The 24,396-nt window shown below is 61.6% G+C and overlaps 1 pseudogene; it reads right to left on the bottom strand.

Annotated features, from left to right (window-relative positions):
• Nucleotides 1-461: 461 nt before the first annotated feature.
• The window catches only part of LOC116820377 (serine/threonine-protein kinase 17A-like), a 28,445-nt pseudogene continuing 4,510 nt past the window's right edge, over nucleotides 462-24,396 (bottom strand).

Below are 24,396 nucleotides of genomic sequence, written 5' to 3'. Positions count from 1 at the left end.
ACGAGGACCCTGGGAACCCCCTGGGGAGGAGCCAACATTTTTATAGATATAAACTTTAATCCTTTATTTAAAAAAAAACCAGGCAAAGACGTGGCAGCCGGCGGCACGTTCCCTCCCGGGGCCAGCCCTGCAGGGCGGCCGCAAAGCCCAGTGCCAGGCGCGGCTGCTGCCCCATGGACTTCACCTGGGGGGAGCCCAATGGCACCATCTGCTGGGCCAGGCACCCGCTGCAGGAGTGCCCGGTTTGGGGCTCCCCCTCGAGTCCCTGCCTGGCGGCCGGATGCCAAGGTGTGAACACAGGCAGAACAGGGGCGGCTCCACTTTACCCTGCAATTGGCACCTGGACCATCAGAGAAATCTGGTGGCACTGCCAGCTCCTGGTGCCATCCGCCCCTTGCCCTCCCCAGGCCTCACCCCATGGCCAGCACGTTGGCACGGACCAGTGCGTCAGTGCAGCCAGCCCTCCACCTCCTCCCAGCCCAAATGGGCCAGTAACTAATTTCCTAGTTCAGAAACCAGAGGCAAAGCGTAGGTCAGCTGCCCGAGTGGGGCTGGGCCAGGCAATGGGGCCCTTCCATGCCCCACAACAGGATGGGGGGCATCCCTGTGCTGCAGTGCTCACTGGCAGGGCCAGCCCCCAAATGGAGCTTCCTGGGTTCCAAGATGAGCAGCCTCTGCCCCGCTGGGCCCTGTGCTCCCGCTGGCAGCTGCTCTGGGGGAAGCTGCTGCAGATTTCGGGTTGCAGTGTGAATGTGGGGCTCTGGGGTGACCCCCAGGGCTTTTCCATGGTGTTTCTCTCCTGTAGAGGCCACAGGGGCTCAGTCTCTTCCTGCAGCCACTGCCTGGTCCAGCTGTGCAGGGCAGTGATACCCCAACAAGCTCCCGCTGGTAACGGGTGCTCCTGTCCCCCATCACTGACACTGGGGGCTCCCCTCCTCCACAGTGACCCACCCTATCCCATCTGACAGGCTCTGTCCTCCCCTGCAGTGCTATGTACACAGGAGCCATGGCTGCGGGGTAGAGCAGCTGGGTGCCCGACTGCCTCCCGCAGGACCGAGGCAAAGCTGCTCCTGCTCCCAGGGAGCCCCCTGCTCCGGGGGCCCGTCCCTCTCGCGTCCGGGGCCCCGACTCCGGGACAGGCTCGGAAATGCGCCCGGCAGGCCCATGGCAAGTCCGGTGCTGCTCTCCAAGGCAGCAGGCAAAGGGGTTGCGGGCGGCCGGCTCAGAACACCAGCTCCTGGGCAATCTCCTGCAGGGCTGGGAACGGCTTCCGCGCCCCAGCCAGCTCTGTCTCCTGCACTTCCAGGCCCCCCAGCTGGCGGCAGGGGCAGGGCATCGTGTAGGAGGCCACCAGCACCAGCTCCTCCTCATCCTCGGGGCCACTGCTGCCCTCGCTCACCGGGGCCTGCTCCAGATCAGCCCGCACTGGGGCTGCCAGCTCCACCGCCGGGGCTGGGGCCAGGGCCAGCCAGGGGTGCTGCAGGCACTGCTCGGCCTTGGCTCGCTTCCTGCAGGCAGGAGGGAGGGGATTAGTGCTCTCAGCCCAGGAGTCCTTGGCCCTACCCCTGCGACTGCCTCCCTCCCGCATGGCCACCTCGGGGCTGCCTCCGAGAGTCCAGCCTTCCTCCCACACCACGCTCGCATCGGGCGACACCCCGGCAGCCAGCGGAGCTGGGACAAGCCCCCTCCCCAGGTGTGACGAAGTGGGACTGTTCTTAATGTTTGCTCTGAATACTGTGTTGGTGCCTCAGTGTCCCCTAGGCAGTTCTTAAGTATCTAGGTGGTGGGATAAGGGTGTGTGATTGCTGCAGAGCAAAGGGCCAGTGCACCTAAATGCGTGTCACGCTTGATGGCACCGGACCAGCCTACCCCCGAGCGGCTTCTCCTCCATGGACTACCGAGCCATCCAGCACGGGGCCACCTGGACATGGAGGAGTCCTGGGAGGGTCCCACTCGCTCTCCGCGCCCCCCTCCCTGGGGCTCACAAAGCGTCCAAGCTACTGGGCCTACAGCGGGCGGCGAGGCCTGCAGTGCGGGGCACGATGGCTATGCCTTTCCTCTCGGCCTACGTGAGGGGGCTGCATGGCGCAGCTTCCAACCCAGGGCGGGGTGGGGGCTAGGAGCCAACGTCAAGGAAGTGGGTTGTTTCGGCAGAGGCACTCGTCGCTCGGCCTTGGCATCAGCTTCCTAGCAGCGGAGGAGGGGGGATGGTGAGCTAGGCTTGCTCATGTACCGCAGGTAGTTACCTTGGCGCTCCCTGATACCAGAGATTGCACGATACTATTGTCGCTGCCCCCTCCAACCCTGGCATGGAACCCGCCGCCACAGAACAGCCCCGAGACGCGACCTTCGGGGCTTGTCCTCCGAGAAGTCCATGCCTCGCGGCCCAGCGACCAAGCCCATCGCCTCGCTTACTCGGCGCGCAATCACCCCCCCCTTGACCAAGACGTCTTGACCAGCAAACTCCGGCAGGCCGACGCCGGAGCTGGGACCAGCCCCTCTCTCATGCACTTCACCGGCCTATGTGACAGAAGTGGACTGCTTAACTCACGTCGAAATGTTGCTACCTCCGATATACTCTGTTGTTGGTCGCCCTGGTCTTCATCAGTGTCCCTATGCAGCTTCTTAAGTATTAGGTGGTGGGATAAGGGGTGTGTGATTGCGATCTGCATGAGTCAAAGGGCAGTGCACCTATCATGCCCGGACATAACTGTCTCACTAGCAAACGTGATCGGGCCTGGGCCCTCCTACTACTTGCAAAAGGTCGTCCACTGAAACGGTGTTCTGGAGACAAAGGGATCAGTGACCCTCCTGGCCCGGTGAAAGGAGCTGAGATTTCAGTAGAGGAAGGGCGCTGGTAGGGTTGTTTGAGTCCCTCGCCAGCTGGCTGAGGGCAGTACATAGGGGTCCTGGCTCACTCGCCCCCCGAATGGCCCGCAGGGGTCTGGTTCACTTCCTTGGACACACTTGCCCACAGTGGACCCACCCCAGCGGAGGGTGCACCTAGCAGGAAAGGGCCTGCTCATCTAGGAGTACCCTGCCAACTGTATGCTTACTTCGTCACTCCTCGATATAACCTCTGTGTTACTGCGTCTACTGGCCGAAGGAGTCACGTACTGGAGCTGCAAAGTGGGAGGTGACCAGGGGTGAACACCCAAGCTTGCAGGCACTGTTCCACACCAGGACCACAAGGGAAAACCGGGGCCTGGGTTGGGTCTTCTTATGCGTGGTGTGGAGACACCAACAGAGGGCGCAGAAGGGAGTTTGCTCTAGAATGCTCAAGGAGAGAACCACAAGAGGTGACAGAACCGCGCTGAGCTCATTGCCTGAACAAGTCGCTCCGAGGGAAGAGGAGGCTCCCACAAAAGTCCTGCCCTCCGCTTACGTGGTGGAGCATTCCTAGAAGATCGCGCCCTAAAGGGACTCTGTGACACCAGACACATGCGAGGCCAGTTCCAGGGCCGATCTCCTTACGGCAACGAGGAGGGCCTCCTGGCCCGGGTGCCACATGCCCAAAGGCTGGCGGACCAAGGCGAGAGGGCCAGCGCGGGTACCTGGGTTCTTGACGAGCAGGGAGGGATGAAGTCGATTGCCTGGTCCGAGATGCCCTGGAAGACGTCGGAACGTGGAAACTCGACCGTTCACCACCGCCTGTGAATGTTCAGAGAAGGTCTCCTGCTTGGTGTCGCCCAGGAAGGGCGACTCGCCCCTCGACTCCCAATCTGGGGACGATGTAGAGGCGCAAGGTAAACCAGCACCCCACCGTCGATCGGCCTCACTCCTCGCCCCAGGCCACCCCCAACGGGAAACCCCTTCCAGCCATCCTTTGCTCGTTCTGGCTTTGTTCCTTTACCCGCAGGAGTCACTCGTTCCTATGGTATCCCCTGCAAGGTCACTGAGCCCTGGTAGTACACGATCCCAGTGCTAGCGGCAGAGCGGGGAGACCCCTGCACCGGTTCAAGTGTGGCCCAGGGCCTAGAGGACCCCACGACATTAGTAGCGCAAAGCCATCGCTTACGTGGTGCTGCGCGCATGGACCTGGCGTTTGCCTGGGAAAGGAACAATAGCGTATGCAACCCACCCAGCCACAACAGGTAACTCCGCCATGAGACTACATAAGTCTGTGCCCTCCCAGCCCCCACCCCCACCTTATCTAGCCTGAGGCCTTATCCCACCGACCCTTAGAGCCTAAGAAAACTCGCACCTAGGGGCGGCACACTGCGGAGGCATTGTCGATCTCAAGGGAAGCCTGAAGCGGACTCCCTTGCCCACCACAGGGAGTCAGAGGGAACATTAAAACCTTGGTTGCCACAAACTGCCCATACACTGGGGTCGGGCCTGGCAAACGTAGGGCAGAGGCTGCGTGCTGGTTGCTCCCCCAGTTCAACATCTGCTAGCAGGTCGACGCACTCATCAGTAGGAGTCGTTGGCAGAACTGCGTTTGCTTGCAGCGCCCTGTCTCCATCGAGAGGCAGGAGAGGGGACCATGCTGAGTTAGTCCGGGCTGCTCTGTATGTGCTCTGGCAGCCTATAGGAGGGCCAACTCTGGGGAGGGGACACGGAGCTCGCGGCTGACCCGTATAAGAACCCCTCAGCGGCTCGACTGAAGTAACTGGGTTTGTGCCAATGAGCAGGACAAACTGCACCACCGCCGGGCTCCCCTGCCTCTCCTGCAGCTGAGTGAGGGCAAGGACGTGGGGGCAGGGCAGAGCGGTTTCCTTCTGGGGATAGCATATCTGCAGGGGCAGGGGAGGATTCACCCCATCTCCCGGGTGCCCTATGCCAGGACAAGCAGGAACTCGTTCCACGGATGACGGGCTGCAACAACGCTGCAGCTAACTGGTGACCTGCAGCAGGGGAACCACCCCGCTCTTTGCAACCAGCCCATGTGCCGTTTTGGTGACAAAGTTCTTTAATGTTTTTCCTTGACTACTGTGTGGATGCCTCAGTTTCACCCTTGTGCATTTCCTTATAGCTCTAGGTGTGGGATAAGGGAGTGGTGACTTGGGTTTCAGAGCAAAGGGCCCAGTGCACCTAATGGCCAACAATGCCTGGTCTCTGGCAACTAACGGCCCACAGGCCCTTCCACCTAGCAGGGGATGGCTAAAGTGAAGTTGGGAGAGACAAAGGAATCGAGTGACTCTGGCTTTTCCGGGAAAGGAACAAATGCGCTATATAGAGAAGGAGGCTGGAGGAGAGTTTCAGTTTGTGGGCTGGCTGGGGAGACGAGGATAGGGATGGGCAGAATCAGACGTGGGGTCTTGCTCTCCCCCCAGAATGGGCCGGCGCGACGGGGCTCCGGTTCGCTTGCAGCCTACAAGACTGGTTTAGTACCCTGTTCTCTGTTACCGAAAAGAACTCAGGTGTGTACGTGTGTGGGCTGGCTGAGAGTCACGTTGACTCCCCACAGAGGGGGTGCAGGACCTGTTGGCTTCCCCCAGGACCGCCTGCTGGGGTGGGCTCACTAGTGGGAAGTGCCACGGAGGGCAGAGGATGTGCTATGCTCCAAGGAGAGACCCAGGAGGTGAAGCCGTGTGAGCGTCTTGCCCTGCAGACAGTCTGCTCCAAGGGAGAGGAGGCTCCCCAAAGTCCTGCCTGGCTTTGTGGGGAGCAGTTCCAGAGCATCGCTCAGGGACTCCGTGACACTGTTACCCTGCCCCCATGCCTCAGGAGAAAGGACAGACCCCCCTGCCCCGCGTAGGCCAGAGCTGACGCCTGCCCCTAGGAGAGGGCAGAGGGACTCCAGAGACCTACCACATGTCGGTGGCCGTGCTGATGGGCTCGTAGCTCAGGACCTCGGGAGCTGCAAAGGGAAACGTAGGGGAGTTATGGGCCCTGCTGCCAGTGCCAGGCAGTGCCAGCGCCTCTGTGATGGAGCAGGGACTGTTTGTGTGGGGTGAGAGAGCCGGGGAGGACTTAGGCCTGTAACCTGAGCCAGGTAGGAGGGGAGGGGTGTCAGCACCTTTTGCCCAGAAGCTGGAGAAAGGAAGGGGCTGGCTGTAGGGGAGTTAGTTCAGTTTCAGTTTGGGGCTGGGTGGTTGGAATTCAGGGGATCCTAGCTGGGATCCGAGCACCCTGAACCCCCAGAAGGACTCGATGGAGGGGTCCTGACTGTGCCTACAAGCTCTGCTGTAACCTGCGGTCCTGTTGTCCATTAAACCTTCTGTTTAACTGGCTGGCTGAGAGTCACTGTGGGTCCCAGGAAGAGGGTGCAGGACTGGACTCCCCCACACTCCATGACAGCCTCTGCCCCAGCTGAGGAGGGTGCCCAGGCCGGCGGCGGGAGCAGAGGGTGCTGGAGGGGGCAGCAGCTGCGCAGCGAGCTCAGTACAGGTCTGAATGGGCTCGGGGAGGGGGGGGTGAGACCCATGCCCAGACCCATGCTCTGCTGGAGCCCTTGGGCCCACAGCTCAGAACCCAGGCGCTTGGGACAGATTCACCCCCATGGAGTCACGACCAATGTCTGCAGCCCAACAAGGATGTGCCCACCCCCAGCCTGTCCCTGGTCTCTGCTGCCCACCGCGGTGCCACCTACCCACGTACTCCGGCGTGCCCAGAATCTCGCGCACCTCCCGCACAGCATCCACCCGACGCGACAGCCCGAAGTCCACGATGCGGATGTCGCCCAGGGGGCTGCTGCTGGTCAGGAGGATGTTCTGGGGCTGCGGGCAGAGGCAGGGTGTGAGCTGGGAGGGCCGGGACGCTGGTGCTGGGGCAAGGCAGGGCTGGTGCTCCACTCCCCCTGCAGTGATGGGGGGTGGGAGGGACCCCACCACCGCGGGGACAAGGGGGGGTTCCGGGAGCCCTGGGGGAACCAGCCCTTTCCGAGCTGTGTCCACCCGTCTCGCCCATCCCGACAGACTCTGCTCCCAGTAACAGCCCAGCCCCGCCGGTACCTTCAGGTCCAGGTGGACGACGTTGTGCTGGTGCAGGAAGCCGACGCCGCGCAGGATCTGCCGCACCAGACGGATCACATCCTGCTCGGTGAAGGCCTCATCCTGCTCCGCCACACACTGCTGGAAGATCTCCCCGCCGGCTGCGCTGAAGGGAAGGGGACGGCAGGTGAGGGGGGACAGAGCTTTGCCGGCAAATGCCCCCCCGCAGCCACCAGCACCTGCACACACTATTCCCCCTCCCCAGCACACGCTAACCACCCCCCTCCCCAGCACATTAACCCCCCAGCTCATGCTAACAACCTCCCTCCCCCAGCACACGCTAACTCCCCAGCACATGCTAACCCCTCAGCACCAGCACACGCTAACCCCTCTTTCCCCAGTGCAGGCCTAGCTCTGCCACCTGATTCCCAGCCTCCTCCTCCACCCTGGTGCTAATCTCTAGACCCGGCCGCTCCCCTCCAGCGCCGGGAGTCGAATCCAGGTGTCCGGACTGCCTGCTCGTTTCACAAAGGACCGGCGGGCAGGGACCCCTGGGGGAAGGGCTCCACCCCCATTCCCTGCGTCAGCACAGCCACCCTGGGGCCCCGTCCCCGCCCCCGCCGGGATCCCAGGAGACAGCTCTTGGCAGGTCGCTCTCCTGGCCCAGCCGCCGGTCCCAACACCCAGCCTGTTCCTCGCTGGTTATGTAACCACAGCCCCAGCGCCCAGAGAGCAGGGCCATGCCTGTCCCAGCGCCCAGCTCCGGGCCCAGCCCCGACAGGGGGTGCAGGGTGCACGGCACCGTCCTCTGGAGCTGCTCATGCCCATGCTGCTGACCCCTAGGTGCCCCCAAGCAGCCAGGATGCTACATCCCTGGGCACCAGCCAGGCTGGTTCCATGCCAGGGGTGTCTCCGCAGCTCTGCGCAGGATGCCCTCCAGCCTCTGCCAGCAATTAACCAGGAGCCACAGGGGCCGTTTCTGTGCCACCAGGCCCATAGGAGTGTTCCCCAGCCTCCTGGCAACAGATCACAGTGCCAGGCGTGCCCAGCCCAGGAGGGAGCCAGGGGCTGGCCTGCAAGAACTGGGAGAGCCAGAAACCTCTCTGGAGAGCCTGCACCCACGGGACCAGCGTGGACGGGAAGGGTCCGATACAGCTTCAGAGCAGGCCCGAATCCAGGTGCCCCGGTGGGACAGGTGGGTCTTTGCCCATCCCTGGACCTGCCACCCCAGGAGCCTCTTCCCAGACTTCCCCTCTGGAGACCACAATGTGCATCACTGGCGCTAACCCCAGTGCAGGCGGACTGGCCCTTTAAAGTATCAGAGGGGGAGCCGTGTTAGTCTGGATCTGTAAAAGCAGCAGAGAATCATGTGGCACCTTATAGACTAACAGACGTTTAGGAGCATGAGCTTTCATGGGCGAATACCCACTTCGTCGGATGCATGTAGTGGAAGTTTCCAGGGGAAACCTGTACGAGAGCACTTCAACCTCCCTGGCCACACTATAGCAGACCTTAAGGTGGCCATCCTGCAGCAAAAAAACTTCAGGACCAGACTTCAAAGAGAAACTGCTGAGCTTCAGTTCATCTGCAAATTTGAGACCATCGGCTCAGGGTTGAACAAAGACTGTGAATGGCTTGCCAACTACAGAACCAGTTTCTCCTCTCTTGGTTTTCACACCTCAGCTGCTAGAACAGGGCCTCATCCTCCTGATTGAACTAACCTCATTATTCTAGCTTGCTTGCTAGCATATATATACCTGCCCTGGAAACTTCCACTACATTGCATCCGACAAAGTGGGTATTCACCCACGAAAAGCTCAGCCCAAAACTTCTGTTAGTCTATAGGTGCCACAGGATTCTTGGCCTTTAAGGAGCTGGGCTGGCTGCTGGCCCTAGCTGGCTGGGATCAAGCGGTGATGGCCTGCAGGGCTGAGACCTCAGTTTGCACGAGGAACCACAGAGAGCAGCTGGGCTGGGCTGTCGGGGGCTCCGGAAGGTGCGTGGGATCAGGGCCTCAACTCTGGAGATGGTGAGGTAACTCTGAGGGGACTCGCCAAAGGGAGCCCAAGTGGGGTAAATGCAGCTTTGGTTTGTTGGAGGTTTGTTACCCTGGAAGGGGACTGATTGTGACGCAGGCAGCTGGAGGAGTGAACCTGAGAGCAGGGATGCCTGCAGTGCCAGGCTCAGCCAGCAGGGAGGCTAAGTGGGTAGCCACGTCCCGTGGCCACCCGCCTGAGCCGGGAAGGGAAGGTCAGATCGTGGCTTTCCTGGGCTGCAGGGGCCGGCTCCTGTGCCATGGCTTTGTGTGCGCAGTTGCACCTGAAGAGCAACGTGGGGGTAGCAGCTGGCACAGGCAGGGAGCCATGGTTCTGCGACTGTAGGAACTGGGGCCAATTCCAGTGTGGGCCAGGCCACAGAGAGGGTCACTCCAGGCTGAGCTGCTCCACAATCTGGGAACTCGCTAGGTGACATCAAAGACAGCAAGGCCCAGTGGTGAGGGCCCTGCCTGGTGTCTGAACACCTGAGTTCTACTCCTGACTTGCTGTGGGACCTTCGGCCTGTCCCTTCCCCTCTTGGTCGTCCCTTACCCTCTTGTCATTCAGCTTGTAACCTGTGGGGCAGGGACGCGCTAGGCGCATGGCGACCATGGGGCCCTGATCTCGGCTGGGCTCGTCAGCCCTTATTGTAGGAGCAGAGGACAGCTGACGGCAGGTTTGCATTGCTCACCTTACTGTGGTTACAGCGAGAGCAGATCACACCCCTCCTGAGCACAGAACGACACAAAACCACCAGCTGCTTCGGGAACTCGACGCCGAGCTAGCATCGCGTTTCCAGAGACAGCCACCCACGGCGCCTTTCCCGCAGCCACCAGCGCCGCTGGCAGTGGGCAGGGCCAGGGGGGAGCAGAATCCCTCTGCCTTCCAGGGGACCCAAGACCCACAGGGCCAGCGAGGCGCTTTCTGAAAAAACCAGAGGGGCTGCAAGCTTCTGTTCCGCTCGCGCGTGCCCAGCGGTGGAGGGGTGCATTTGCAGGAAGGCCCAGGTCTCAATGGGTCCCCAGCTGGCCTGGTCAGGTGCCTGCTGCCAGCACCACATCAAGGGCTGTGGTAATTAGCTGGGGTCTATACTGCACAAGGGTCCAGGGTAGCATCCACGCCCAACGTGTTGGTTACCCAGATGCCCAGCCTGCCTCATGTGCCCATGGCACTATCATCGGCAACAGTCAGCCACCCAGCCCCTTCCGCTTGCCCAGGGCCAGTGAGGGGGGATTCAGGAGTGTCATGAGGGTCCCAGCACCTCTGGTCACTGGTTCCGACCCTGCCGAAGTGAGGAAATACAGGCCCTTGGTCTGTGAAGACCGAGCTCTCCCTCCCCTGGGGGTGCTCCCCAGGCAGGCTGGGCTGGCGCCTCACCCCAACCAGCCTTTGGAGGGCTAGAGAGTGGGACCATCCAGAGGCCCTGCCAGTAGCGAGGGCTCCTTTCCCACCGGCAGTGGGGCAGCCCGGGCTCCTAGAATCAGCCCTCCTCACCAAGCAGCACAGGGTCCCCCATCCATGGTCAGCCCCATGGTCCCTTCAGCCCTGCATTGTGTGCAGGGGGTGTCCCTGTAGCGGTCACTCTCCTGCTGCTCCATCCATGACGTCACTGTCCCGGCACCACCTGAGTTCTCTTCCCCGGTAAAGAGCTGGCCTGTTTGTGCAGAAGCCCCAGACAGGAAGCCCAGCTCTCTGGGGACCCAGCGGGGCCCTGTGGTGAGCCGTGTGGGCAGGATGCGGCCCCAAGCTCAGCAGCTGCCGGAAAGGAGCTGAGAAACGGCGGCTGAGGCTGTTCTCAGACACGCTCTGGTTAAGTCACTTCCTGCTGCGCTCAGCCCCAGCCATGCAGCCAGAGGCAGCAGGTTTCAAGTGCAGGCGCTGGGCAGGGCAGGGAGCTGTGCCCTGATGCAGGCCCTGGCACAGCCCTAGGTACCCGCCCTCACCTATGGACAGGCTGTTCTTAGGTCCCCAGAAAGCACTTTCTAGGCCACAGGAGGCCTCGATCAGAGACACCCCCCTGCAGCCCCAAGGAGAATCACAGAATCTCAGGGTTGGAAGGGACCTCAGGAGGTCATCCAGTCCACCCCCTGCTCAAAAGCAGGACACCCCAACTAAATCATCCCAGCCAGGGCTTTGTCAAGCCTGACCTTAAAAACCTCTAAGGAAGGAGACTCCACCACCTCCTAGGTAACCCTTTCCAGTGCTTCACCACCCTCCTAGTGAAAAAGTTTTTCCTAATAACCAACTAAACCTCCCTCACTGCAACTTGAGAGCATGCCCTGCTCTGTAGAGGGTCCTGCCCCTGCTGACCCCACTGGCGGGACCAGGGAAAGGACCCAGCCTGCAGCTTCACCCCGCAGAGTAAGGGGCGTGTATGGAGGGGTTGGGGCTGAAACAACCCAAGGGGTGAGGCAGTGTGGGGACCCCGCTGGGCGCAGCGTGGGGCCAAGGAGTGAAGGGGCCCCATCTGCCCAGGCCCATGACAGAGAGGAGCCCCTGTCCGGCACTCACCACTCCAGCACCAGCACGATCTCGGCGGGCGTCTCGTAGACCTCGTGCAGATCCACCACGTGGGGGCTGCGGGCTGCCAGCTCCAGCACGGCGATCTCATTGATGATGTCGAGCCGGCAATCCTCGCCCTTGCGCCGCTTCCGCAGGAACTTGGCTGCGAACTCGCGGCCTGTGGCCTTCTCCAGGCACTTCTTCACCACCGCGAACTTGCCCCTGTGGAGAGGAGCCATCAGGGAACTGAGCAGGGGCTGGCCCCGGCCCCTCCATCATCATGCCCCCTCCCCATGCAGCACGGCCCCCCTGCCCTCCCTCCCTTCCTCTGCAGCCAGCCCCCCATGAACCCCTGAGCTGTGAGAGTCACAAGATGCAGCTTCTGTGACTCAGGGACCCAGTGCTGACAGGGAGGCCCGGCAGTGGGGAGCGTGTGGGGGGGCTGGGTTAGAGGGAGGGCGGAGATGGCTCTAGTCAGGGCAACCAGCCATGCTGCTGGGAAGGGGGTGCACGGGCCTCCTCAGTGTCATGCACCCCAACGGCTGACCCAGCCCCCAGCACTGTGGAGACCCTACAGCTCCTCTGAGGCCCCCTGAGCAGGAGTAAGGTCAGGTACCCCCATTATCCACAGCATGTCCAGGAACAGAGCCTGGGCCTCCTGCTCCCTGGCCAGTCCCCAACCCCCCTGCCAGGGGAGTGCCCTGCAGATCTGCACCTGGGGGAAGGAGTCACCAAGCAGGGGCAGGGGTAGCTCCCACCCTGCAGGCAGAAGGGGCAGGCGCAGCAGGGAGGAGCCAGGATCCTGGGATCTTGCCATGTAAACAGAGACGTTCCCTGCTGCCGTTTCCAGGAACCCCTTGTCTAATGGGAACCATGTGGCCTGGGCACCAGGCTCAGCTCCTGAGCAAGCAGCAGCTGGGGGCACCCCAGAACCCCAGCATACAGCGCCACAACCACAGCCCCGAGGGGAGCAGGCACAGGCCCACTTGTGCTGCGCCCGCCAAGCCCCAGGAGAGCCTGGGGCAGCAGCCAGCAGGAGCTCAGAGACGTGCCAGCATTTCCCCCACAGGCTGTTTGTGCCACACATGTGGGTCCCGACCGACCCACACGGCTCCAGACGCATCCAGACAGCAGCCGCCCCTCCTGCGAGCCAGAACCCCCTGAAGCCCAGGATCGCAGCCACCTCCTCCTCACCCTGACCCCCCAGCTCTGGCTCCAACCACCCCATAAGCCCAAAGAGACAAGTGGCCTGGATGAGGCTAGCGAGAGACAACAGGCCCCTCGCCTGTTTGCACCACTGGACAGAACTGGAGAGCTGGCTCCCCATGAGCCAGTCACAGCCCAGCCCCAAGCCGCTCGGCTGTTCTCAGGGCGACCTCTGGCGACAGCCGCCTGCCCCAGAAACTTTGGAAATGGCCCCGACTCAGAACTCGTGCCCAAAACCGAGAGATTCCAACAGCTTCTGGGTGGCTGCTTGTAAACAGCCAGGAAGGGAATTTGCAAAACGGAGAGACAATGACACTGCTGGAAGATTCCACACACACACCCCGACCCCTTAATCCTGCCTGCACCCCCCTGCCAGGCCAGCCCAGCCCTGGACTCCCCACCCCCGGCTCTGCCAGGGTCCCTCAATCCTGACCCCCAGCCCCCTGCCAGCCCAGCCCTGGTGTGCTTTTCTCACACACCAGGTCAGTCTCAGCTGGGAGTCACCCTTAGACGCTGGCCCAGGGTTGCTGGCTCTCCGCTAGGAGCCCACAACCTGCCCTGTGTCCCAGGGCTCTCAGGGGAACACTGGGGCATGGGCAAGGCCAATGCACTGATCAGCTGGCCCCAGTCACTCTGGCACCTGGCGACTGGCATGAGCATGGCAGGACTCCCCTCTCTGAGCCCGGGGCTCCCTGCAGGGTCACTGAATGCCCTGCAGACATGGGCAGCAGCTGCTCTGCACCCTCCCGGGCCGGGCCAGGCCAGGCTGGGCTCAGCAGTTTGGGGGGGGCATTCCATGCAGGCTGCAGCCCTGCTGGGTTGGGGCCCAACTCAGCTGTAGCCACCAGGGCCGGCTCCAGGGCTTTTACCACCCCAAGCAGGAAAAAGAAAAAGGACGAAAAAAAAAAGCTGCGACTGCGATCAGCTCTACCGCCCCCGCTTCAGCAGCAATTCGGCTGCTGGTCCTTCCCTCCGAGAGGGACCGAGGGACCCGCGCCGAAGACCCAGACGTGCCATCAGCTGCCCCAAGCAGTTGCTTGCTGGGCTGGTGCCCGGAGCTGGCCCTGGTTGCCACCACAGCAGAAACACCCCTGCCTGCTCTCCGCACGAACGCATCCCACCAGCCTGGCACTGATAACAAAGGGAGCTGGGAAGTCCTCCAGGCTGAACCCCCCCAGTTTATTCTCAGGCAGCCTAGGGACCCTGTGATAAGCTGGGAGCTCCTAGCCTCCCTGACCAGGTGCACAGAGAAGTGGGGCAGGGGCTGTCCCGAGACAGCAGCAGGAGCGGCTACACTGGAGCTGGAACTCCAGCCCAAAGGGACGCCCTCCCGGCAGCCCCAGAGGCCTTTGCTCCAGCCACCACCCAGCTAGAGGTGCTCCTTTCCCTGGGGTTCAGCCTGCTGTCTCCCCAGTGTGCCCAGCCTGGGCTGCATGGCCTGGGCTGGCCCAGGATTCCCGGCCTCTGGTCCCCAGGGGTGGGAGCCTGTTCGTTGCCCCTAAGCGAGCGGAAATTGGACATGAATGCATTTTGCCGCAGGAAGCAGCAGGGACAACATCGCTCCCTGCAGCACAAGGAGTCACCACCCCCCCCCCCACCTGCTCCTAACTGGATCCCAGCAGCCAGGGCAGCTGAGGGAGAGCCCAGCCCCCATTCTGCAGTCCCACGCTGTGGGGCTTGTCCCCAGGGTGCCCCGTGCTAAGCTGGGGCAGATGAGACAGGCTCTGCCTGGAGGAAATGCTCCACCTGCTTCCATGGCTTGTGCTCCCAAAACAGAGGGGCAAGTGCAGCGAGCGAGCCTCCTGAGGATGGCGCAGGGAGAGGCCAGGGGCTAGGTGCCCGAAAGGAGCACTCCCAGGCCCTGCTTCCCTCTGTGCCCAGGGCTGCAGGAACCAACAAGCTCCCAGCTCTGTGCTCAGCCAGACTCCCAAGTGGGTCCTCGAACTATCGCTCAGCTCAGACAGTGCCAGGGGATGGGCATGGGGCTGCGCAGCCCAACAGGGCCCAGCCGCTCTGAACCCAGCACTCTGGGGCGAGAGCAGGTCTGTCCCCATCAGAATGGACTGGGCTCCTCTTTATGCACATCCCAGCCCAGCCTGACGTACTGTCCCTGCTCGAGAGAGACCCAGAACAGAAATGGCTTAGTGGGGGGCGGGGGGGTTGTAGGTCAGGATTGAGGGGCACAAACAGAGCCCAGGGGGGTAGTGGGGGCTGTGGGTTGGGATACAGGGGCACAGCAGAGCTTGTGTCTGGGTTGCCCGGGGGGTAGTGGGGGCTGCAGGTTGTGGTACAGGGGCACCACAGAGCTTATGTCTGGGTTTCCCGGGGGTAGTGGGGGCTGAGGATCTGGGTAGAGGGGCAAAGCAGAGCTTGTGTCTAGGTTGCCTGGGGGTGTCGCAGGGACTGCGGGTTGGGGTATAGGGGCACCACAGAGCTGTTGCAGGAAGTTTGCCCAGGACCGGACTTGGCTACAGCCATGGGCAATTTGTCTCTCACTCACAAGCTCTTAACTTCATGCTTAAATTCTTCTGAAAAAAAACACACAGAGGGCAAGAGCTCCCATAGGCGTTGCTCCCTGGAGGAAGGGGAGCTGAGCTGGCTGCATAGCCCCCACTAGGGTTCTGGCTGTTCATCCCGGCGGTGGAAGGACTGTGCACTGGGCTGGACACTGGAGACCTGGGGTCAGTTCCTGTCTCTGCCACAGACTCCACATGCGGTCTTGGCTGAGTCCCTTCATCCCTCTGAGTCTCAGTCCCCAGCTGTAGCACGGGGGTGATTGTTCCCTTCTTTGCACGGAGGTTGGGGGGACACAAACCACTGGGGATTGTGAGGCTCAGATGCTGGGGTGGGGCAGCTGGGCATATCACGTGGCTCTGCCAGAAACAAGGGGCCATGTCTGGGCTGTACCGGTCATAGGCACAGACAGAAAGGAGCCTCAGGGTGACGTTCTTAGGGTCAGAAGGTGGGAGCGAGCTACTATCCCCCTGGTGAGGGCGGGCAGCAGCCAGTGTGTACCAGGATAAGAGGCGGCTGGCACAATGGCTCCGATGGTGAAATGCCAAGTCCTGGCCCAGGCTCCAGGCAGCGAGGGCACCAGGCTCTGGCTCAGAAATAGCCTCCGCCACAAGAACCCAGCTGCAGCCGTCTGTCCCGGACAGACTGTGCTGCTAAAGATAGCCAGGGTGGGTACCGGCTCCGGCCTCAGCCCTGGGGAATCCAGGGCTGCTTTCAGAGCGCCAGCAGCCTGCTAAATACAGAGAGCTACCCCATGCTGGTGGCTGCCCGTGCTACGCACAGGGCACATCACCTGCTCAGCACCCTGTGACCCTGATCTGTGCAGAGCCACCAGGCCCCAGGTCAGGGAGATTTGTCTCGTCTTGGCTAGCACGAAATCAGCAGGTAACAAGCAACTCGCTCTGAGCAAGAAACCGCACCGTATTCAGCTTCCGACTGCAGAGCACTGAAACGCTGCCCCCCCCCGCAACCAGTTCCCCCCACCTGGCACTGGGCAGCTACAATCAAACTGCACTTCAGCGGTGTGAAAACCAGAATTTGGCAAAGCCAGGCGCCAGGGGAAGATCTCAGGGCGATGGGGGTGCAGGGCTCCCTACCCAGGGAGGGGGGGGGGTTTATAGGCTCTCTGCCCTGGAGGGCTAGGGCTCTCTGCCCCAATGTGTGGCTGTGGTGTGTGCAACAAGAGAGATTCTCCCTTCACCAGAAGCTGCTGTATTCCCCTCCCCATCCCCAGGCTCCCCAGTCCGATCTGGGCACTTTGGGCTGGTGCCAGAAGCACCAGCAAAGGTAGGAGATGGGCCAGGAAAGGTCCTTCCCATGCCCCCCAGGGGGTTATTTGATGCCCCGGAGTGGAGGGAGATCTCAGTGGCATCCCCCCACCCCCTAGTCCGTGCTGTGGCTGGCTCCCTGCTGCAAGCCTGGCCCCGGGGTCAGCCGAGGACACTGGCGGTGCCAGCAAGGCAGCCTCCCCACCCCAGCCCCAGGCGGCAGAGTGAGAGACAACCCCCAAGGGCACTTCACCACCACCCCCATCCCTGGCTCTCAGCCAAGCGCTGCTGCCACAACCCGCCCGGCCCAGGCTTGTCCCCTGCCTCAGTGGCCCTTGGCTGTGACTCTCAGGAAAGCAGGTTTGTTCACCCCTCCCTGGCCTTCCTCCAGGCACCAGCAGTGCGGCCACAAGCAAGCCTACACGCATCGCCTCCCCAGGGTGCTTGGAGCCCGCTGCCACCAGGGGGAGAGGCCCCAAAACAGCACTTGGGCTACACTTCCCCAGGCGGAGACACACACAGCGACACCCGAGCCACTGACACACAGTAACACACACACACATGCAGAGTGACACCCGTGCCACTGATACACAGTAACATACACACAGCAACACCCGAGCCATTCACACAGTAACACACACAGTGACACCCGTGCCACTGACACACAGTAACATACACACAGCGACACCCAAGCCACTCACACACAGTAACACACACACACAACGACACCTGAGCCACTCACACACAGTAACACACACAGTGACACCCATGCCATTCAGACACACTAACACACACACACAGTAACACACACATAGCGACACCCAAGCCAGTCACACAGTAACACACACACAGTGACAGCCGTGCCGCTGACACACAGTAACACGCATAGTAACACACACAGAGTGATACCCATGCCATTGATACACAGTAACACACACACACAACGACATCCGTGCCACTGACACACAGTAACACACATGCAGAGTGACACTCATGCCACTGATACACAGTAACACACACACGGTCACACCCGTGCCACTGACACACAGTAACACACACACACATGCAGAGTGACACTCGTGCCACTGACACACAGTAACACACACACAGCGACACCCGAGCCATTCACACAGTAACACACACAGTGACACCCGTGCCACTGACACACAGTAACACACATATAGCGAGACCCCCCGCCATTTATTCACACGCTGCTCATCAAAGTCCGGCCCGAGCTGAGCGGTCAGGCACCGACACAGGTACAAAGTGACACCCAGCCCGCACCTGCCAGCCCAGCCCCAGCCCCGCTCTGGCTGCCGCGGCCGGCGAGGGGTCTCTGGTCCGGGGGCGCGGGGCCGGCCACTGCCAGCTCCCCTGCCAGCAGGGTGTAGCTGTCGGCGACGGTCCGTGCGGCTGCGGGTCTGGTGTGGGGCGGGCCATGCCCATGGCGGCTCATGCTGGCCGGGGTGCGACGGGCGGCCGGGGGCGCTGCTGGAAGCCCGGCGCCCGGAGCCGGCTGGTGCGGAGCGCCCGGGGCCCGGGGCTCGGTGCTGGCCCAGTCCCACGCGAGGCGGCCTGGCGGGGGGAAGCGGCCCTGGACGGGTCGGTCCGGACTCCGGGGGCAGCTCTGTGCGCCTGGCCAGCGGCTTGCAGCGAAGTCTGGCTCGGCAGGGCGATGGGGGCCGCTCAGCCCGGTGCCACGGGCGGTGTCTCCTCCTCTCGGGGCGGCTCCACGCCCGGTCCCTCCCCCAGCCTCGGCGGCGGCGGCGGCTCCCTGGGGTGGGTGGTCCGTGCTGCAGACCGCGCCTGGGACGGGATGGGCCACCAGGGGAGCGAGGGGACCCTGGGACGTGGGCACCCAGGTGAGGCCTCCTTGGGAAGAGACAGCTCTGCACCCCCGTCTTGGGCACAGGCCAGCGCAAAAGCAGCACCTCTGCCTGGCACCCGCCCCTACCCCCAGCTCACTCCCCAACCCGGACCGCCTCCATACAAAACAGGAACAGCCCTGAGGCCAGCAGGCAGGAGCAGCCCTACAGTAACAAACCCGTGTTTGCTAGCTGTATTGCAGTCGACCCTACAATAACAACCCCCTGTCATTTAGTATGTACTGTGGTAACGGGCCCAGGCCCCACCGAGAATCAGGCATTGCTCAGGCTGGTGGGATGCTCATGGTCTAGCAGGCTAGAGGAATGGCAAAGCCAGAGCTAAGAAGGGAGGTTTCACAGACATTCCTCCAGAGAGGAATTCTGGTGCCCTTAGCAGCATCCAAACAGCTGGTGAACAAGCACCAGCGCCCTCTTCACCTTCTCTTGCATTACAAGCTATAGAGACTCCCTCTCTCATGCGCTTTAATGGAGCTTGGGGAGAGGGAGTGGGTCGGTGCACCGGTGGGGCAAGGTTTGCATTGGGTTCTCCCCCATCCCCACCCCACCGTAGCACTGCTCATGTGTTTCTGGCTCTGTGATGCTGGTGCTTAATGAACTGCAGCAGAGAACCCCCTTGAGACAAGTGTGCAAAGCCCTGACAGGCTGCACGGGTCTGGAGCAGGCCCTCACGGGACAGCTGCCACTGCATTTCAACCCAGGCTGGCCACCTGCCTACACCCAGGGTGAATTTCACCCCATGTGCTCAGAATTCCTCCCCAGTTACTAATCCGTAAGAAAACCAGCACCTGACACCTCACTTGGGAATCCCTGTAGATCAGGGTTAATTACAGGATGTGAAGGACTGATATTTATAAAGCTCTGTCACTGCCTGGGATTGCTCCAGACAGAGCTGGGAGGAAGAAGGATGCTTTTGAGCTGCAGTCTAACAGAGGAAATGACTCTGAGTGGGGGCTGGGTGGGTGGAGCAGCACCAGTGAGAGACACACCCACCCTCTGCGATCAATGCTGCAAACACAGGCGCTGAGCAGCAGAGCTTTGCGGGACCCTGCATCCAGCACTGGGATCTCTGGGCCCTTTCAGGCCGACAGCTCAGCTGTAGGGGGGCCTGGTTCCGAGGCGAACGTGCGATTGGAGAAGCCTCAGAGAAGAGGAAACGATTGAAGGGTTTCGGAGGAAACGTCGTACAGCGAGACTCAAAGAGCTCAAGCTGGTCAGTGTCTCAGAGTGAAGACTGAGCAGGGACTTGGGCACAGCATGTGTCACAGGGAGAAAGTACCCAGTGCGAATGGGCTCTTGAATCGAACAGGGAGAGGCAGAACAGGAACCAATGGCTGGAAGCTAAAGCCAGACAAATTCCAGTTAGAAACAGGGCCGAGGTTTGTAACCGAGCGGGTGATTAACCACTGGAACAAGCTCCCCAGGGCACTGGTGGGTTCCCCATCTCCTGGGGTCTGCAGGTCCTGACTGGTGCCCTTCTGGGTAATGCTTTAGGCAGAGCCCAGCTCTTGGGTTCAGGGTGGGGGAACTGGGGGGAACTCTCTGGCCTGTGCCATGCAGGCTGCCAACCAGACAAATCTAATGGTCCCTCCTGCCTTAAACTCCAGGAATGTATTAACCGCAGTCCTACAGATGGGACCCAGCTCCGGCCAGGCCCTGAATCGCTTTGCTCTGATGTCATTCTGCAAGGCAGGGTCTCAGCCACCTAGCGTGATGTCATTGTGGCTTTAGCCAGTCAGCTGCAGACATTACCCCATTTGGAGCGGTCCTGGGCAGGCCCAGCTGGGATCCACCTGGCCTTCCTGCTGCTTAGAAGCCAGCACAGTAACTACCCAATTCCCAGGGATGGTGATAGGGCATCTCATGGGCCCATCTGTCTGGTGCCCAGGGTGAGAGCTCTGCATGCCAGCCCTGTGCCCTCCTCCATTCCCAGCCAAGCGTTGCTGGGAGGGAAGCCCGGAGGGGTGTGTACAGGGTCAGCACTGCCCCCAGGCTGCAAAGGGAGCTAGCCAGTGCAGAGTGAGGCCCAGCAGGAGGATCTGGATCCAGAGAGGCCACACCAAGTGCCAGTGGACAAGGCAAGGGGCAGAGTTTAGTCTGGCTCCTCTTTGGAGCATCCTCCACCATAGTCCCACCAGCCGCTGCCTCCAGTTCTCCAGGTCCCACCCGTTTGTTTCCCTGAGTCAAGTTATCAGAGCAAAGTGCAGCCACGTGGTCTGACTGTCCCCAGCAAGGCTCTGCCCAGCTCCGGGAACCGCACACAGACGTTGCTCCGCTGGGGTCAGGCTGAGTCCCCTGGGACCTGGCTGGGCTGGTGTTCAGTGCTGGTGCACACTGACTCTGCTGTTTCGCACCTCAGCAAAGCCGGTCGAGCCTGGCTGGCGCTGCCTGCTGGAGGGAAGTTACCATCTGAGCTTCTGCCTCCAGCACCAGACCTGCCAGGGGATGCGGCAGGAATCAGAGGGGCTGGTTCTCAGGCTGTGACTGGCCACGATGCCTTGGAGAGGAGCAAGGAGCCAACCAGAGGTGCAGTTGGAGAATCACCCTGGCACCTCTAGGACACCTGTCTCCCTAGGGGCTTTGCACCTTCTCCGTCAATGAAACGGTCCCATCTCTGGGGTAGGACACGGCCTCTGCTAGGGGGCAGGACACTGTGAAGTGGGGCTCCAGTGAGGAGGGATCATGGGAGAGGCATTGTGCTGGTGCCTGATGGATGGCCCCGGAGATGGGAACGTTGTCCCCCCAGCAGGGAGGGCACAAGCCTTGCCCCACTACATTATGGGCTACGGCTCAGCCCCACAGGGCCTTGCCTATCACCAGCTCCCTACCAGCCACTCCCTGCTTCCAAGGGCAAATCTTGATCTGTGCAGCTTAGGGCTCTGCCACCCCCCAGCTCTGCTAGTTGTCCCTCAATCCCAACCCGCAGTGTCTCCAGGTGCCCTCTGCAGGCTGGGTTGCCAGGCCGGTGGCACCATGCACGGCACACTTGCTGGCATTGCTGCTCAGTACAATTCTCCTGCAGTTTTGTGGTGAGTGGCTGCTGCTGCAGATGAAGCTGCCTGTCTAGACTCGTTTGCAACGGGGGAAGGGAACAATACAGCCCCACAGGCTTGTTTCACATATGGTGCAGTGCTCCAAACCCCACCCCCCCATCCTTCCCACTGGCATGTGGCAGTGGGCCATGCAGGGAACTGGCTGCCAGGCTGGGAGGTCCAACTTCCATTGAGCGCCCATCAAGAGACACCAAGCCCATCCCAGCTGGGGACCCCCTCCCCCTTGCCCAGCTGGTAGCATCCGCAGCCAGGGAGAGGACAGTCCCTGTGCAGCAGGGAGAGCGAAGGGACTGGGCGGCCCAGCAGGCCCCTGCCAAACCCAGAGTCATGGTTCTGTCCAGCTGTGAAGGAAAAAGGGGGAGTCTCTGCCCTGGACTAGCCGTGGAGCCTTGGAGGGCAGCCGCAGGGCAGAGCTGTGGCCTGAGGGCTGGCCGGGGGATAAAGCTCCATAAAGAATCTGGCTCTGTGAGGTCAGCACCGAATGGGGAAATGAACGCTCCCTAGTCCCCTTGAAACGTCCCAAGGCTTGAGGGCGACAGAGCCAGCCAAGGGCCTGCACTGGGGCCAGGGATCCAGTGGCTGGGCTCTGCTCTGGATCACTTAGAAGGGTGAGGATCCGGTAATCAGGGCCCAGCAGCACCGTGGGGCTCCTCAGCTCATGTTGGAGGTGATTAGGCAGCGGGTTTAATGACGGATAATTGGGGGCTGGAGGAGTTTAGCGCTGATCTCCAACAGGGCTCGTTATATGCTGCTTGATGACTTCACTGACCTGGGGTAAGTGATGCACTGAGGGGTACATTGGCCCTCACCCTCCCAGGAGGGTCGGCCCCAGGCTATGCTCATGCAACATCACTCCTGCCACGCAGTGCAGCCATGTCGCATGTAGCCACCCTTGGAACCCATCCTGGCCCACCTGTGAGCAATGACCTGGCTAGGGGGCTGCCTGGCAGCTCATCGGCTAACGAGGACTTGGGGCTGGCAAAGGCTGCCAGGTGGCGGCCGGAGGAGGGGCTCAAGGATAAGAGCTCCAGGGACCTTAGCAGGAGCTGCTGGCTGGTGAAGAGAAGTGAGCATGAAGGGGCAGGGGGGACAAGTTGCTTGAGGGCTAGAGAGGGCCTGATGCGTCACCCAGCTCCTGGGGGGAGGCAGGATTCAAGGCCTGCATGTGGGAGGTGACACTTGCTGGCATTAGTCCCCAGCCAGAAGAAGGGCTGGATATTGAGGGGCTAATGAGGGGGGGTTGTACCCTGTAAAAGGAGTTAACTAATGAAACCCCACCAAGGAGGCATCTTGTTCTTAGACCCTGGCTCTAAGTATCGGACTGGCAGGGAGCTGAGGGCTGGCACGGGCAAGGCCACCAGGGTGTGTGCTGGAGGCTGATGGCCCATCACAAGCTGCCTCTGGGCTGGGACCCAGCATCAGCAAAACAGCTCAGTGCAGCGTGACGGGCAGGCAGTGATGTGGCTGGGCAGTGGGGCAGCACAAGGATCTGGGGGGCTTTGCCAAGGATCGAAATGCCCAGACTGTAACTTGACCGGCCCTGGGGTTCTGGTCAAGCCACATAGGGATCAATATCCCCGTTGAACCAATGGGGGAACAAACCCAGACTCAGCAGTGACCTCGCAGCTTGGTTGAGGGAGCAAGAGGTTCTTTTGGGTCTTGGGGTGACAAAGAGCAGAGACTCCCTGGCAAGCTGCCCCCCCAGTGCCCAGGAATAGGCTGGCATAGGCCGTGCTGCCTGCCATGCGGGCTCAGGCCCGTGGGTCTGGGTCTGAGTGGGCAATGTTGGTGCTGGGACAGGACCCCCAGGAGAGACCGGGCCATTGCAGCTCCTCCTCCAAAGCAAGAGCAGGGCCAGGGCCAGTCCTGGCCTCAGTCTCGCCCCCAGGCCTGAGCTGCCCCTCCCCACGGGGAAGGAGCCGGCGGGCTCAGAGCTGGCCCGGATTCCCCTGGCAATGCTCAGGCATTTCCTGCCTGGCACACTTTCCCCAAATCTCATGAAAGCCTCTCCACTTGAATTCTTTCATGTGTTATTGCGGGTGGCAGTGCAGTGGTGACTGGCTCCGGGCTGGCCCACTGATCTGCCCCCAGCTCAGCCCCCCCCCTTCTCCCAGGGGAAACCCCTCCCCTGGGGCCACATTGCTTTGTCCCTAAACAGGACCAGTTCCACAGATCTCCCTGGGAGCCCTGGCTCAAGGCCCCAGCACCCAGTCCCTGCACCCTCCAAACAAGGGATGCCACAGAGGCGGGTTGAAATGGGCCCAGACTAGCCCACAGGCCAGATTCTGGTCCTGGTCACTCTGGAGTCACACTCCATCCCCACCCTGACTCTGGACTGACCCAGAGATGCTGTAGCATTTGAAGTGCAGTGGCACTACTATGCAGCCACTGCCTGCACCAGGGAGGGACTCCCCATCAGCATTGCTAACGCACCTCCCCAAGAGGAGGTAGCCAGGTTGATGGAGGAATTCTGTCTACACTGGGGCTGAGGCTGACTTGCCACTGCTGGGGCCAGGCATAGAACCCAGGCGTCCTGGCTCCCAGGCCCCCCTGCTCTAACCCACTAGATCCTGTCCCACTCTCAGAACTGGGGATAGAATCCAGGAGTCCTGGCTCCCAGTTTCCCCGCAATCCTGCTGGGTGAATTGGTGGCCTCACCCTGGCTGGTAAATCAGGCAGGAAAAGGCAGCTCAGAGAGGAAATGATCCCCGGGCAGTGAAACTGGCAGGAGGGGGCAGTGTTCACCTCTGGGGCATGCATTTCCCATCACCGTAGCTCAGGGAGCTTGGGAACTCTATGGGGGTGTGACTGGGGGAGTCTCTGGCTGGGGGGCTAATCGTCCCCAGCCCAGCTCTGAGATGCCAATCACCCCCAGCCTTTGTGTTTCCAGCAGGCAGGGGGCCAAACTGATAAGAGCCCTGCCAGGCATGACCTGAGGGAGTGGCTGGCCCCAGAGTCGTGGGAAGGAGGCTTCCTGGGGCTGGAGCCAACCTTCCCATGGGCCGCACAGCTGCTGCCCTTCCCCAGAAGCCAGGCTGCCACCCGTAATGTGCCCCCCC

Source organism: Chelonoidis abingdonii, chromosome 21, assembly GCF_003597395.2.
Source record: "Chelonoidis abingdonii isolate Lonesome George chromosome 21, CheloAbing_2.0, whole genome shotgun sequence".
Taxonomy (NCBI): domain Eukaryota; kingdom Metazoa; phylum Chordata; order Testudines; family Testudinidae; genus Chelonoidis; species Chelonoidis abingdonii.
Note: the sequence above shows the minus strand (reverse complement) of the source record. Positions and strands in the feature narration are given on the sequence as shown.